Source organism: Chiloscyllium punctatum, unplaced genomic scaffold (assembly GCF_047496795.1).
Source record: "Chiloscyllium punctatum isolate Juve2018m unplaced genomic scaffold, sChiPun1.3 scaffold_247, whole genome shotgun sequence".
Classification (NCBI taxonomy): Eukaryota; Metazoa; Chordata; class Chondrichthyes; order Orectolobiformes; family Hemiscylliidae; genus Chiloscyllium; species Chiloscyllium punctatum.
In genome coordinates, this window is record NW_027309981.1 from 55,001 (window position 1) to 67,500 (window position 12,500).

Below are 12,500 nucleotides of genomic sequence, written 5' to 3' on the forward strand. Positions count from 1 at the left end.
ACCTCCTCTTCACTTTTCTAGGAGGTCAGTTACTGAGTTACCAGCGACACTTAGAATTTTATTCGGGTCGGTACAAATCAGTAACCACTGACACTTAGAATATTTTCGACTTGGTATAAATCAGTAACCACTGACACTTAGAATTTTTTCGGGTCGGTACAAATCAGTAACCACTGACACTTAGAATATTTTCGGGTTGGTATAAATCAGTAACCACTGACACTTAGAATTTTTTCGGGTCGGTACAAATCAGTAACCACTGACACTTAGAATATTTTCGGGTTGGTATAAATCAGTAACCACTGACACTTAGAATTTTTTCGGGTCGGTACAAATCAGTAACCACCGACACTTAGAATATTTTCGAGTCGGTACAAATCAGTAACCACTGACACTTAGAATATTTTCGGGTTGGTATAAATCAGTAACCACCGACACTTAGAATATTTTCGAGTTGGTATAAATCAGTAACCACCGACACTTAGAATTTTTTCGGCTCAGTAGAAATCAGTAACCAAGCGCATTTTTGAATTGGTTACTGATTTCTCCGTTCGAGTTGCGGCTGCGGTTGGCTTCAAATAGTGGTGGGGGCTTAATTATCGCCGAGGGGAGCATGTCCCGGTGGTGTGGCCGAGGATGGAGTGCCTTTTGAAGGGGGTGTTTCTGAATTTGGACCCTTTTTGAGTTGCATGGCCGGATGGGTGTGGTTTTGAAGGGTGTGTCTGTCTGGAGTGGCACCGGCGTTGGTGTGAGGCTGAGGGTGGGCGTTCGGTTCCTGGTTAGGGATAGGGAAAGGGTGAGACTTAGCTTTAGTGCTCGTGCCCCCGATTTTGGTAATGTTTGACGTCAATTTTCCAAGGAGGCGAATGCAAGGCTTCAGAGGGACTTTGAGTGTTCGGGGGCGGGGTAGCTCAGCCGGATTTGCCCCGGCGGTTCTGCGGACGGTGTTGACTTCGAGGGCGGACCGGCCCCCGTGTTCAGTCCGAATATCGTGCATTGTTAACGGCGGGAAGTGTTCCAAAAGGGAATGGGATTGAATGTGACTGCTGAAGCCGACTTTGAGACCTGTAACGCGGGTAGCTCAGCCGGATTTGACCCGGCGGTTCTGGCGACGGTCTCGCCTTCGAGGGGGGAGCGCCCCGCGTGTTCAGGCCGAATTTTGTGCATTTCCATCGGCGGGAAGAGGTCCAAACGGGAATGGGATTGAATGTGACTGCTGAAGCCGACATTGAGACCTCTAACGCGGGTAGCTCGGCCGGATTTGACCCGGCGGTTCTGCCGAAGGTCTCACCTTCGAGGGGGGAGCGTCCCGCGTGTTCAGGCCGAATATCGTGCATTGTTAACGGCGGGAAGTGTTCCAAAAGGGAATGGGATTGAATGTGACTGCTGAAGCCGACATTGAGACCTCTAACGCGGGTAGCTCGGCCGGATTTGACCCGGCGGTTCTGGCGACGGTCTCGCCTTCGAGGGGGGAGCGTCCCGCGTGTTCAGGCCGAATTTTGTGCATTTCCATCGGCGGGAAGAGGTCCAAACGGGAATGGGACTGAATGTGACTGCTGAAGCCGACATTGAGACCTCTAACGCGGGTAGCTCGGCCGGATTTGACCCGGCGGTTCTGCCGAAGGTCTCACCTTCGAGGGGGGAGCGTCCCGCGTGTTCAGGCCGAATTTTGTGCATTTCCATCGGCGGGAAGAGGTCCAAACGGGAATGGGACTGAATGTGACTGCTGAAGCCGACATTGAGACCTCTAACGCGGGTAGCTCGGCCGGATTTGACCCGGCGGTCCTGCCGAAGGTCTCACCTTCGAGGGGGGAGCGCCCACCGTGTACAGGCCGATTTTCATGCATTTCCAACCGTGGGAAGGGGTCCGAAAGGGGATGGGGGTGAACGTGACTGCTCAACCCGACTTTGAGACCTGTAACGCGGGTAGCTCAGCCGGATTTGACCCGGCGGTTCTGGCGACGGTCTCGCCTTCGAGGGGGGAGCGTCCCGCGTGTTCAGGCCGAATTTTGTGCATTTCCATCGGCGGGAAGAGGTCCAAACGGGAATGGGATTGAATGTGACTGCTGAAGCCGACATTGAGACCTCTAACGCGGGTAGCTCGGCCGGATTTGACCCGGCGGTTCTGCCGAAGGTCTCACCTTCGAGGGGGGAGCGTCCCGCGTGTTCAGGCCGAATTTTGTGCATTTCCATCGGCGGGAAGAGGTCCAAACGGGAATGGGATTGAATGTGACTGCTGAAGCCGACATTGAGACCTCTAACGCGGGTAGCTCGGCCGGATTTGACCCGGCGGTTCTGCCGAAGGTCTCACCTTCGAGGGGGGAGCGCCCACCGTGTACAGGCCGATTTTCATGCATTTCCAACCGTGGGAAGGGGTCCGAAAGGGGATGGGGGTGAACGTGACTGCTCAACCCGACTTTGAGACCTGTAACGCGGGTAGCTCAGCCGGATTTGACCCGGCGGTTCTGGCGACGGTCTCGCCTTCGAGGGGGGAGCGCCCCGCGTGTTCAGGCCGAATTTTGTGCATTTCCATCGGCGGGAAGAGGTCCAAACGGGAATGGGATTGAATGTGACTGCTGAAGCCGACATTGAGACCTCTAACGCGGGTAGCTCGGCAGGATTTGACCCGGCGGTTCTGCCGAAGGTCTCACCTTCGAGGGGGGAGCGCCCACCGTGTACAGGCCGATTTTCATGCATTTCCAACCGTGGGAAGGGGGCCGAAAGGGGATGGGGGTGAATGTGACTGCTCAACCCGACTTTGAGGCATCTAACCCGGGTAGCTCAGCCGGGTTTGACCCGGCGGTTCTGCCGACTGCCTCGCCTTCGAGGGGGGAGCGTCCCCCGTGTACAGGCCGATTTTCATGCATTTCGAACCGTGGGAAGTGGCCCAAAAGGGGATGGGGGTGAATGTGACTGCTCAACCCGACTTTGGCGCTTCCGAGCCGGGTAGCTCAGCCGGGTTTGACCCGGCGGTTCTGCCGACGGTCTCGTCTTCGAGGCGGGTGCCTCCCCCGTGTACAGGCCGATTTTCATGCATTTCGTACCGTGGGAAGTGGTCCAAAAGGGAATGGGGGTGGACGTGACTGCTCATACCGACATCGAGACTTGTAAGCCGTGTAGCTCGGCCGGGTTTGATCCGGCGGGTCTGCCGACGGTCTCGTCTTCGAGAGGGGGGCCTCCCCCGTGTACAGGCCGATTTTCGTGCATTTCCAACGGTGGGAAGAGGTTCAAAAGGGGATGGGGGTGAATGTGACTGCTCAACCCGACTCTGAGGCTTCTAACCCGGGTAGCTCGGCCGGGTTTGACCCGGCGGTTCTGCCGTCGGTCTCGCCTTCGAGAGGGGCGCCTCCCCCGTGTACAGGCCGATTTTCGTGCATTTCCAACGGTGGGAAGAGGTTCAAAAGGGGATGGGGGTGAATGTGACTGCTCAACCCGACTCTGAGGCTTCTAACCCGGGTAGCCCGGCCGGGTTTGACCCGGCGGTTCTGCCGTCGGTCTCGCCTTCGAGGGCGGAGCCTCCCCCGTGTACAGGCCGATTTTCGTGCATTTCAAACCGTGGGAAGCGGTCCAAAAGGGGATGGGAGTGAATGTGACTGCTCATACCGACCTTGGCGCTTCCGACCCGGGTAGCTCAGCCGGGTTTGACCCGGCGGTTCTGCCGACGGTCTCGCCTTCGAGGGGGGAGCGTCCCCCGTGTTCAGGCCGAATTTTGTGCATTTCGAACCGTGGGAAGTTGCCCAAAAGTCGATGGGAGTGAATGTGACTGCTCAACCCGACTTTGGCGCTTCCGAGCCGGGTAGCTCAGCCGGGTTTGACCCGGCGGTTCTGCCGACGGTTTCGTCTTCGAGGCGGGTGCCTCCCCCGTGTACAGGCCGATTTTCATGCATTTCGTACCGTGGGAAGTGGTCCAAAATGGAATAGGGGTGGACGTGACTGCTCATACCGACATTGAGACTTGTAAGCCGTGTAGCTCGGCCGGGTTTGATCCGGCGGGTCTGCCGACGGTCTCGTCTTCGAGGCGGGTGCCTCCCCCGTGTACAGGCCGATTTTCGTGCATTTCGAACCGTGGGAAGTGGTCCAAAAGGGGATGGGGGTGGACGTGACTGCTCAACCCGACTTTGAGGCTTCTAACCCGGATAGCTCGGCCGGGTTTGACCCGGCGGTTCTGCCGACGGTCTCGTCATCGAGGGGGGAGCCTCCCCCGTGTCCAGGCCGATTTTCGTGCATTTCCAACCGTGGGAAGTGGTCCAAAAGGGAATGGGGGTGGACGTGACTGCTCAACCCGGCTTTGAGACTTGTAAGCCGGGTAGCTCAGCCGGGTTTGACCCGGCGGTTCTGCCGACGGTCCCGCCTTCGAGGGCGGACCCTCCCCCGTGTACAGGCCGATTTTCGTGCATTTCCAACGGTGGGAAGAGGTCCAAAAGGGGATGGGAGTGAACGTGACTGCTCAACCCGACTCTGAGGCTTCTAACCCGGGTAGCTCGGCCGGGTTTGACCCGTCGATTCTGCCGATGGTCTCGTTTTGGAGGGGGGAGCCTCCCCCGTGTTCAGTCCGATTTTCGTGCATTTCGAACCGTGGGAAGTGGCCCAAAAGGGGATGGGAGTGAATGTGACTGCTCATACCGACTTTGGCGCTTCCGAGCCTGGTAGCTCAGCCGGGTTTGATCCAGCGGTTCTGCGGACGGTCTCGTCTTCGAGGCGGCTCCCTCCCCCGTGTACAGGCCGATTTTCATGCATTTGCAACGGTGGGAAGTTGCCCAAAAGGGGATGGGAGTGAATGTGACTGCTCAACCCGACTTCGAGACTTGTAAGCCGGGTAGCTCAGCCGGGTTTGACCCGGCGGTTCTGCCGACGGTCTCGCCTTCGAGGGGGGAGCCTCCCCCGTGTACAGGCCGATTTCCGTGCATTTCCAACGGTGGGAAGAGGTTCAAAAGGGGATGGGAGTGAATGTGACTGCTCAACCCGACTCTGAGGCTTCTAACCCGGGTAGCTCGGCCGGGTTTGATCCGGCGGTTCTGCCGACGGTCTCGTCTTCGAGGCCGGTGCCTCCCCCGTGTACAGGCCGATTTTCGTGCATTTCCAACGGTGGGAAGAGGTTCAAAAGGGGATGGGGGTGAATGTGACTGCTCAACCCGACTCTGAGGCTTCTAACCCGGGTAGCTCGGCCGGGTTTGATCCGGCGGTTCTGCCGACGGTCTCGTCTTCGAGGCCGGTGCCTCCCCCGTGTACAGGCCGATTTTCGTGCATTTCCAACGGTGGGAAGTGGTCCAAAAGGGAATGGGGGTGGACGTGTCTGCTCATACCGACTTTGAGACTTGTAAGCCGGGTAGCTCAGCCGGGTTTGTTCCGGCGGTTCTGCCGACGGTCTCGTCATCGAGGGGGGAGCCTCCCCCGTGTCCAGGCCGATTTTCATGCATTTCCAACCGTGGGAAGTGGTCCAAAAGGGAATGGGGGTGAATGTGACTGCTCATACCGACTTTGAGACTTTTAAGCCGGGTAGCTCAGCCGGGTTTGACCCGGCGGTTCTGCCGACGGTCTCGCCTTCGAGGGGGGAGCGTCCCCCGTGTTCAGGCCGAATTTTGTGCATTTCGAACCGTGGGAAGTTGCCCAAAAGTCGATGGGAGTGAATGTGACTGCTCAACCCGACTTTGAGACTTGTAAGCCGGGTAGCTCAGCCGGGTTTGACCCGGCGGTTCTGCCGACGGTCTCGTCTTCGAGGCGGGTGCCTCCCCCGTGTACAGGCCGATTTTCATGCATTTCGTACCGTGGGAAGCGGTCCAAAAGGGGATGGGAGTGAACGTGACTGCTCATACCGACTTTGGCGCTTCCGAGCCGGGTAGCTCAGCCGGGTTTGACCCGGCGGGTCTGCCGACGGTCTCGCCTTCGAGGGGGGAGCGTCCCCCGTGTTCAGGCCGAATCTTGTGCATTTCGAACCGTGGGAAGTTGCCCAAAAGTCGATGGGAGTGAATGTGACTGCTCAACCCGACTTTGAGACTTGTAAGCCGGGTAGCTCAGCCGGGTTTGACCCGGCGGTTCTGCCGACGGTCTCGTCTTCGAGGCGGATGCCACCCCCGTGTACAGGCCGATTTTCGTGCATTTCCAACCGTGGGAAGTGGTCTAAAAGTCGATGGGAGTGAACGTGACTGCTCAACCCGACTCTGAGGCTTCTAACCCGGGTAGCTCGGCCGGGTTTGACCCGGCGGTTCTGCCGACGGTCTCGTCTTCGAGGCGGGTGCCTCCCCCGTGTACAGGCCGATTTTCGTGCATTTCGAACCGTGGGAAGTGGTCTAAAAGTCGATGGGAGTGAACGTGACTGCTCAACCCGACTTTGAGACTTGTAAGCCGGGTAGCTCAGCCAGGTTTGACCCGGCGGTTCTGCCGACGGTCTCGCCTTCGAGGGCGGACCCTCCCCCGTGTACAGGCCGGTTTTCGTGCATTTCGAACCGTGGGAAGTGATCCAAAAGGGAATGGGGGTGAACGTGACTGCCCAACCCGGCTTTGAGACTTGTAAGCCGGGTAGCTCAGCCGGGTTGGACCCGGCGGTTCTGCCGACGGTCTCGACTTCGAGGCGGGTGCCTCCCCCGTGTACAGGCCGATTTTCATGCATTTGCAACGGTGGGAAGTTGCCCAAAAGTCGATGGGAGTGAATGTGACTGCTCAACCCGACTTCGAGACTTGTAAGCCGGGTAGCTCAGCCGGGTTTGACCCGGCGGTTCTGCCGACGGTCTCGCCTTCGAGGGGGGAGCCTCCCCCGTGTACAGGCCGATTTTCGTGCATTTCCAACGGTGGGAAGAGGTTCAAAAGGGGATGGGAGTGAATGTGACTGCTCAACCCGACTTTGGCGCTTCCGAGCCGGGTAGCTCAGCCGGGTTTGACCCGGCGGGTCTGCCGACGGTCTCGTCTTCGAGGCGGGTGCCTCCCCCGTATACAGGCCGATTTTCATGCATTTCGAACCGTGGGAAGTGGTCCAAAAGGGAATGGGGGTGGACGTGTCTGCTCATACCGACTTTGAGACTTGTAAGCCGGGTAGCTCAGCCGGGTTTGTTCCGGCGGTTCTGCCGACGGTCTCGTCTTCGAGGCGGGTGCCTCCCCCGTGTACAGGCCGATTTTCGTGCATTTCGAACCGTGGGAAGTGGTCCAAAAGGGGATGGGAGTGAATGTGACTGCTCAACCCGACTTTGGCGCTTCCGAGCCGGGTAGCTCAGCCGGGTTTGACCCGGCGGGTCTGCCGACGGTCTCGTCTTCGAGGCGGGTGCCTCCCCCGTATACAGGCCGATTTTCATGCATTTCGAACCGTGGGAAGTGGTCCAAAAGGGAATGGGGGTGGACGTGTCTGCTCATACCGACTTTGAGACTTGTAAGCCGGGTAGCTCAGCCGGGTTTGATCCTGCGGTTCTGCCGACGGTCTCGCCTTCGAGGGGGGAGCCTCCCCCGTGTTCAGTCCGATTTCCATGCATTTCCAACCGTGGGAAGTTGCCCAAAAGGGGATGGGAGTGAATGTGACTGCTCAACCCGACTTTGGCGCTTCCGAGCCGGTTAGCACAGCCGGGTTTGACCCGGCGGTTCTGCCGACAGTCTCCTCTTCGAGGCGGGTGCCTCCCCCGTGTACAGGCCGATTTCCGTGCATTTCGAACCGTGGGAAGTGGTCCAAACGTCGATGGGAGTGAATGTGACTGCTCAACCCGACTTTGGCGCTTCCGAGCCGGGTAGCTCAGCCGGGTTTGACCCGGCGGTTCTGCCGACGGTCTCGTCTTCGAGGCGGGTGCCTCCCCCGTGTACAGGCCGATTTTCATGCATTTGGAACCGTGGGAAGTGGTCCAAAAGGGAATGGGGGTGGACGTGACTGCTCATACCGACTTTGAGACTTGTAAGCCGGGTAGCTCAGCCGGGTTTGACCCGGCGGTTCTGCCGACGGTCTCGCCTTCGAGGGGGGAGCCTCCCCCGTGTTCAGTCCGATTTTCGTGCATTTCCCACGGTGGGAAATGGTATCTTTCATTACGGGGACAAGGGTCTGAAGCGGTGAAGTCAGTAACCGGCATAGTTAAGGAAAGGGTTCGAATTTTCTCAACAGTACGAAAAAAGTGAGCAGGGAAGCTAGAGAAGGTGTCAGTGAGTCCCAAACGAGTGAACCGCAAAACTTAGGGAAATGCCCGAAAGCGTTTTAAAGGGTGAAATCGGGAACGAGGAAATGATGGGAAAGTGCCTGAAAGTGCTAAATGAGTAAACAGAAAAACGAAGAAAAATGTTTGAAAAGAAGAAGTGAGTAACCAGGAAAACTTAGAAAAATGTTCAAAACGAAGAAATCAGTAACCAGGAAAACTTAGAAAAATGATCAAAAAGAAGAAATGAGTAACCAGGAAAACTTAGAAAAATGTTTAAAAAGAAGAAATCAGTAACCAGGAAAACTTAGGAAAATGTTTAAAAAGAAGAAATCAGTAACCAGAAAAACTGCGAAAAATGTTTAAAAAGAAGAAATGAGTAACCAGAAAAACTTAGAAAAATGTTTAAAAAGAAGAAATCAGTAACCAGGAAAACTTAGAAAAATGTTTAAAAAGAAGAAATCAGTAACCAGGAAAACTTAGAAAAATGTTATAAAAGAAGAAGTGAGTAACCAGAAAAACTTAGAAAAATGTTTAAAAAGAAGAAATGAGTAACCAGAAAAACTTAGAAAAATGTTTAAAAAGAAGAAATCAGTAACCAGAAAAACTGCGAAAAATGTTTAAAAAGAAGAAATCAGTAACCAGGAAAACTTAGAAAAATGTTTAAAAAGAAGAAATCAGTAACCAGAAAAACTTAGAAAAATGTTTAAAAAGAAGAAATCAGTAACCAGAAAAACGGCGAAAAATGTTTAAAAAGAAGAAATCAGTAACCAGAAAAACTTAGAAAAATGTTTAAAAAGAAGAAGTGAGTAACCAGAAAAACTTAGAAAAATGTTTAAAAAGAAGAAATGAGTAACCAGAAAAACTTAGAAAAATGTTTAAAAAGAAGAAATCAGTAACCAGAAAAACTTAGAAAAATGTTTAAAAAGAAGAAATGAGTAACCAGAAAAACTTAGAAAAATGCTTAAAAAGAAGAAATCAGTAACCAGAAAAACGGCGAAAAATGTTTAAAAAGAAGAAATCAGTAACCAGAAAAACTGCGAAAAATGTTTAAAAAGAAGAAATCAGTAACCAGGAAAACTTAGAAAAATGTTTAAAAAGAAGAAATGAGTAACCAGGAAAACTTAGAAAAATGTTTAAAAAGAAGAAATGAGTAACCAGGAAAACTTAGAAAAATGTTTAAAAAGAAGAAATCAGTAACCAGAAAAACTTAGAAAAATGTTTAAAAAGAAGAAATCAGTAACCAGAAAAACTTAGAAAAATGTTTAAAAAGAAGAAATGAGTAACCAGAAAAACTTAGAAAAATGTTTAAAAAGAAGAAATCAGTAACCAGAAAAACGGCGAAAAATGTTTAAAAAGAAGAAATCAGTAACCAGAAAAACTTAGAAAAATGTTTAAAAAGAAGAAGTGAGTAACCAGAAAAACTTAGAAAAATGTTTAAAAAGAAGAAATGAGTAACCAGAAAAACTTAGAAAAATGTTTAAAAAGAAGAAATCAGTAACCAGAAAAACTTAGAAAAATGTTTAAAAAGAAGAAATGAGTAACCAGAAAAACTTAGAAAAATGTTTAAAAAGAAGAAATCAGTAACCAGGAAAACTTGGAAAAAAACACTTAGAAAAATTTTCAGCAAAGTGTGAAAAATATTCTAAGTGTCAGCGGAGGAAAATGCTGCAGCATCGGGAAAGATTCGCAAACTTACACCGAACATGTGCTCCGAAGTGCCGGAGGAATTGGGTGAATTGAGCCCGGCAAATGGCCAGCTGTCGTTTTGTGCCTGCAGCCCGAAAACTTTAACTTTGTCTGTCGCGGAAGTCCGGACCGAGAAAAATCCAAACGGTTTTGACCGGACCGAGTTCCAGACCGATGCAGTCAAATTTGGAATTCAGACCCATTCAGTGCCACTTGTAGTTTTTCCGCAGTGAGGTTGGCGGGGTACCCGGAGATATATGGGAACACGATTTTTAGAACAAAATGGCGGCGCGGGACCGTTCTGAAAGGCATCCGAAAAACGGTTCCACGGGCATAGCACTTTAATGACAGGTATGAGTGCATGCCGGAGAGCTCTTGGAAGTCGAATTTTTGACACTTTGTCAATTTTTTGACAGATTTGACAAACTCTTTCTGTCTGTTCTAAGAGTCAGTCAGAGACTTGTGCGGCGGTCTTTTGACACTATTGGAGGGCGGGCAAACCCCACGTTGACTCCGGCCGTCCCTCCACAGGCGCTCGTGTCCAAAATGAAGGCGAGAGACGCGAGTGGCCTGGTTCCCTTGGGTGTTGCCAAGAAGGCTGCGGGCTGACCGTTGCCTGAGCACTCCCTAAAGCCTCTTGTGATGAGAGCAGACCTCGCCTGCCGCACGACCGGCTCTGGGAGTCGTTGGGCCGCTATTTGTGAATAGTCTGGTCCTCCTCTGCCACCCGGACAAGCGCGATGGCTCTGCCGCCCTGCGGTGCTCGTCACCCAGGTTTGGGGAACACGATACTCGTAACAAAAATAAAAGGCGGCTCGGGACCTGCAGGCGAAAGGGGTCCCGTGGTGCTAAGCACGTCGACTTCGGGTCTCGGTGCAAGCCGGAGAGCTCACGGAAGTCTAAAGTTTTCGGCACGTGGTCGAATCTTTTCAAAGGCTTACCCGGCTCTTTCCGTCCATTCTGAGAGTAAGTCAGAGGCCGGTGCGGAGGTCTCTTGACAATCGGAGGGGGTGGTGGCCCTCCGCAGGCGCTCGTGTCGAAAATGAAGGCGAGAGACGCGAGTGGCCTGGTTCCCCTGGGTGTTGCCAGGAAGGCTGCGGGCTGACCCTTGCCTGAGCACTCCCTAAAGCCTCTTGTGATGAGAGCAGACCTCGCGCGCCGCACGACCGGCTCTGGGAGTCGTTGGGCCGCTATCTGTGAATAGTCTGGTCCTCCTCTGCCACCCGGCCAAGTGCGATGGCTCTGCCGCCCTGCGGTGCTCGTCACGCAGGTATGGGGCACACGATGCTCGTAACAGCAAATAAAGGCGGCTCGGGACCTGCAGGCGAAAGGGGTCCCGTGGTGCTTCGCACGTCGACTTCGGGTCTCGGTGCAAGCCGGAGAGCTCACGGAAGTCTAAAGTTTTCGGCACGTGGTCGAATCTTTTGAAAGGCTTACCCGGCTCTTTCCGTCCATTCTGAGAGTCAGTCAGAGGCCGGTGCGGCGGTCTATTGACGACCGGAGGCTCCCATGGGTGTTGCGATGAGGGTGGAGGGCACAGAACCTTGCCTTAGCACTCCCTAATAAAGCCTCTTGTGAAGAGAGCAGACCTCGCGCGCCGCACGACCGGCTCTGGGAGTCGTTGGGCCGCTATCTGTGAATAGTCGGGTCCTCCTCTGCCACCCGGCCAAGTGCGATGGCTCTGCCGCCCTGCGGTGCTTGTCACGCAGGTATGGGGCACACGATGCTCGTAACAGCAAATAAAGGCGGCTCGGGACCTGCAGGCGAAAGGGGTCCCGTGGTGCTTAGCACGTCGACTTCGTGTCTCGGTGCAAGCCGGAGAGCTCACGGAAGTCTAAAGTTTTCGGCACGTGGTCGAATCTTTTGAAAGGCTTACCCGGCTCTTTCCGTCCATTCTGAGAGTCAGTCAGAGGCCGGTGCGGCGGTCTATTGACGACCGGAGGCTCCCATGGGTGTTGCGATGAGGGTGGAGGGCACAGAACCTTGCCTTAGCACTCCCTAATAAAGCCTCTTGTGAAGAGAGCAGACCTCGCGCGCCGCACGACCGGCTCTGGGAGTCGTTGGGCCGCTATCTGTGAATAGTCTGGTCCTCCTCTGCCACCCGGCTAAGTGCGATGGCTCTGCCGCCCTGCGGTGCTTGTCACGCAGGTATGGGGCACACGATGCTCGTAACAGCAAATAAAGGCGGCTCGGGACCTGCAGGCGAAAGGGGTCCCGTGGTGCTTAGCACGTCGACTTCGGGTCTCGGTGCAAGCCGGAGAGCTCACGGAAGTCTAAAGTTTTCGGCACGTGGTCGAATCTTTTGAAAGGCTTACCCGGCTCTTTCCGTCCATTCTGAGAGTCAGTCAGAGGCCGGTGCGGCGGTCTATTGACGACCGGAGGCTCCCATGGGTGTTGCGATGAGGGTGGAGGGCACAGAACCTTGCCTTAGCACTCCCTAATAAAGCCTCTTGTGAAGAGAGCAGACCTCGCGCGCCGCACGACCGGCTCTGGGAGTCGTTGGGCCGCTATCTGTGAATAGTCGGGTCCTCCTCTGCCACCCGGCCAAGTGCGATGGCTCTGCCGCCCTGCGGTGCTTGTCACGCAGGTATGGGGCACACGATGCTCGTAACAGCAAATAAAGGCGGCTCGGGACCTGCAGGCGAAAGGGGTCCCGTGGTGCTTAGCACGTCGACTTCGTGTCTCGGTGCAAGCCGGAGAGCTCACGGAAGT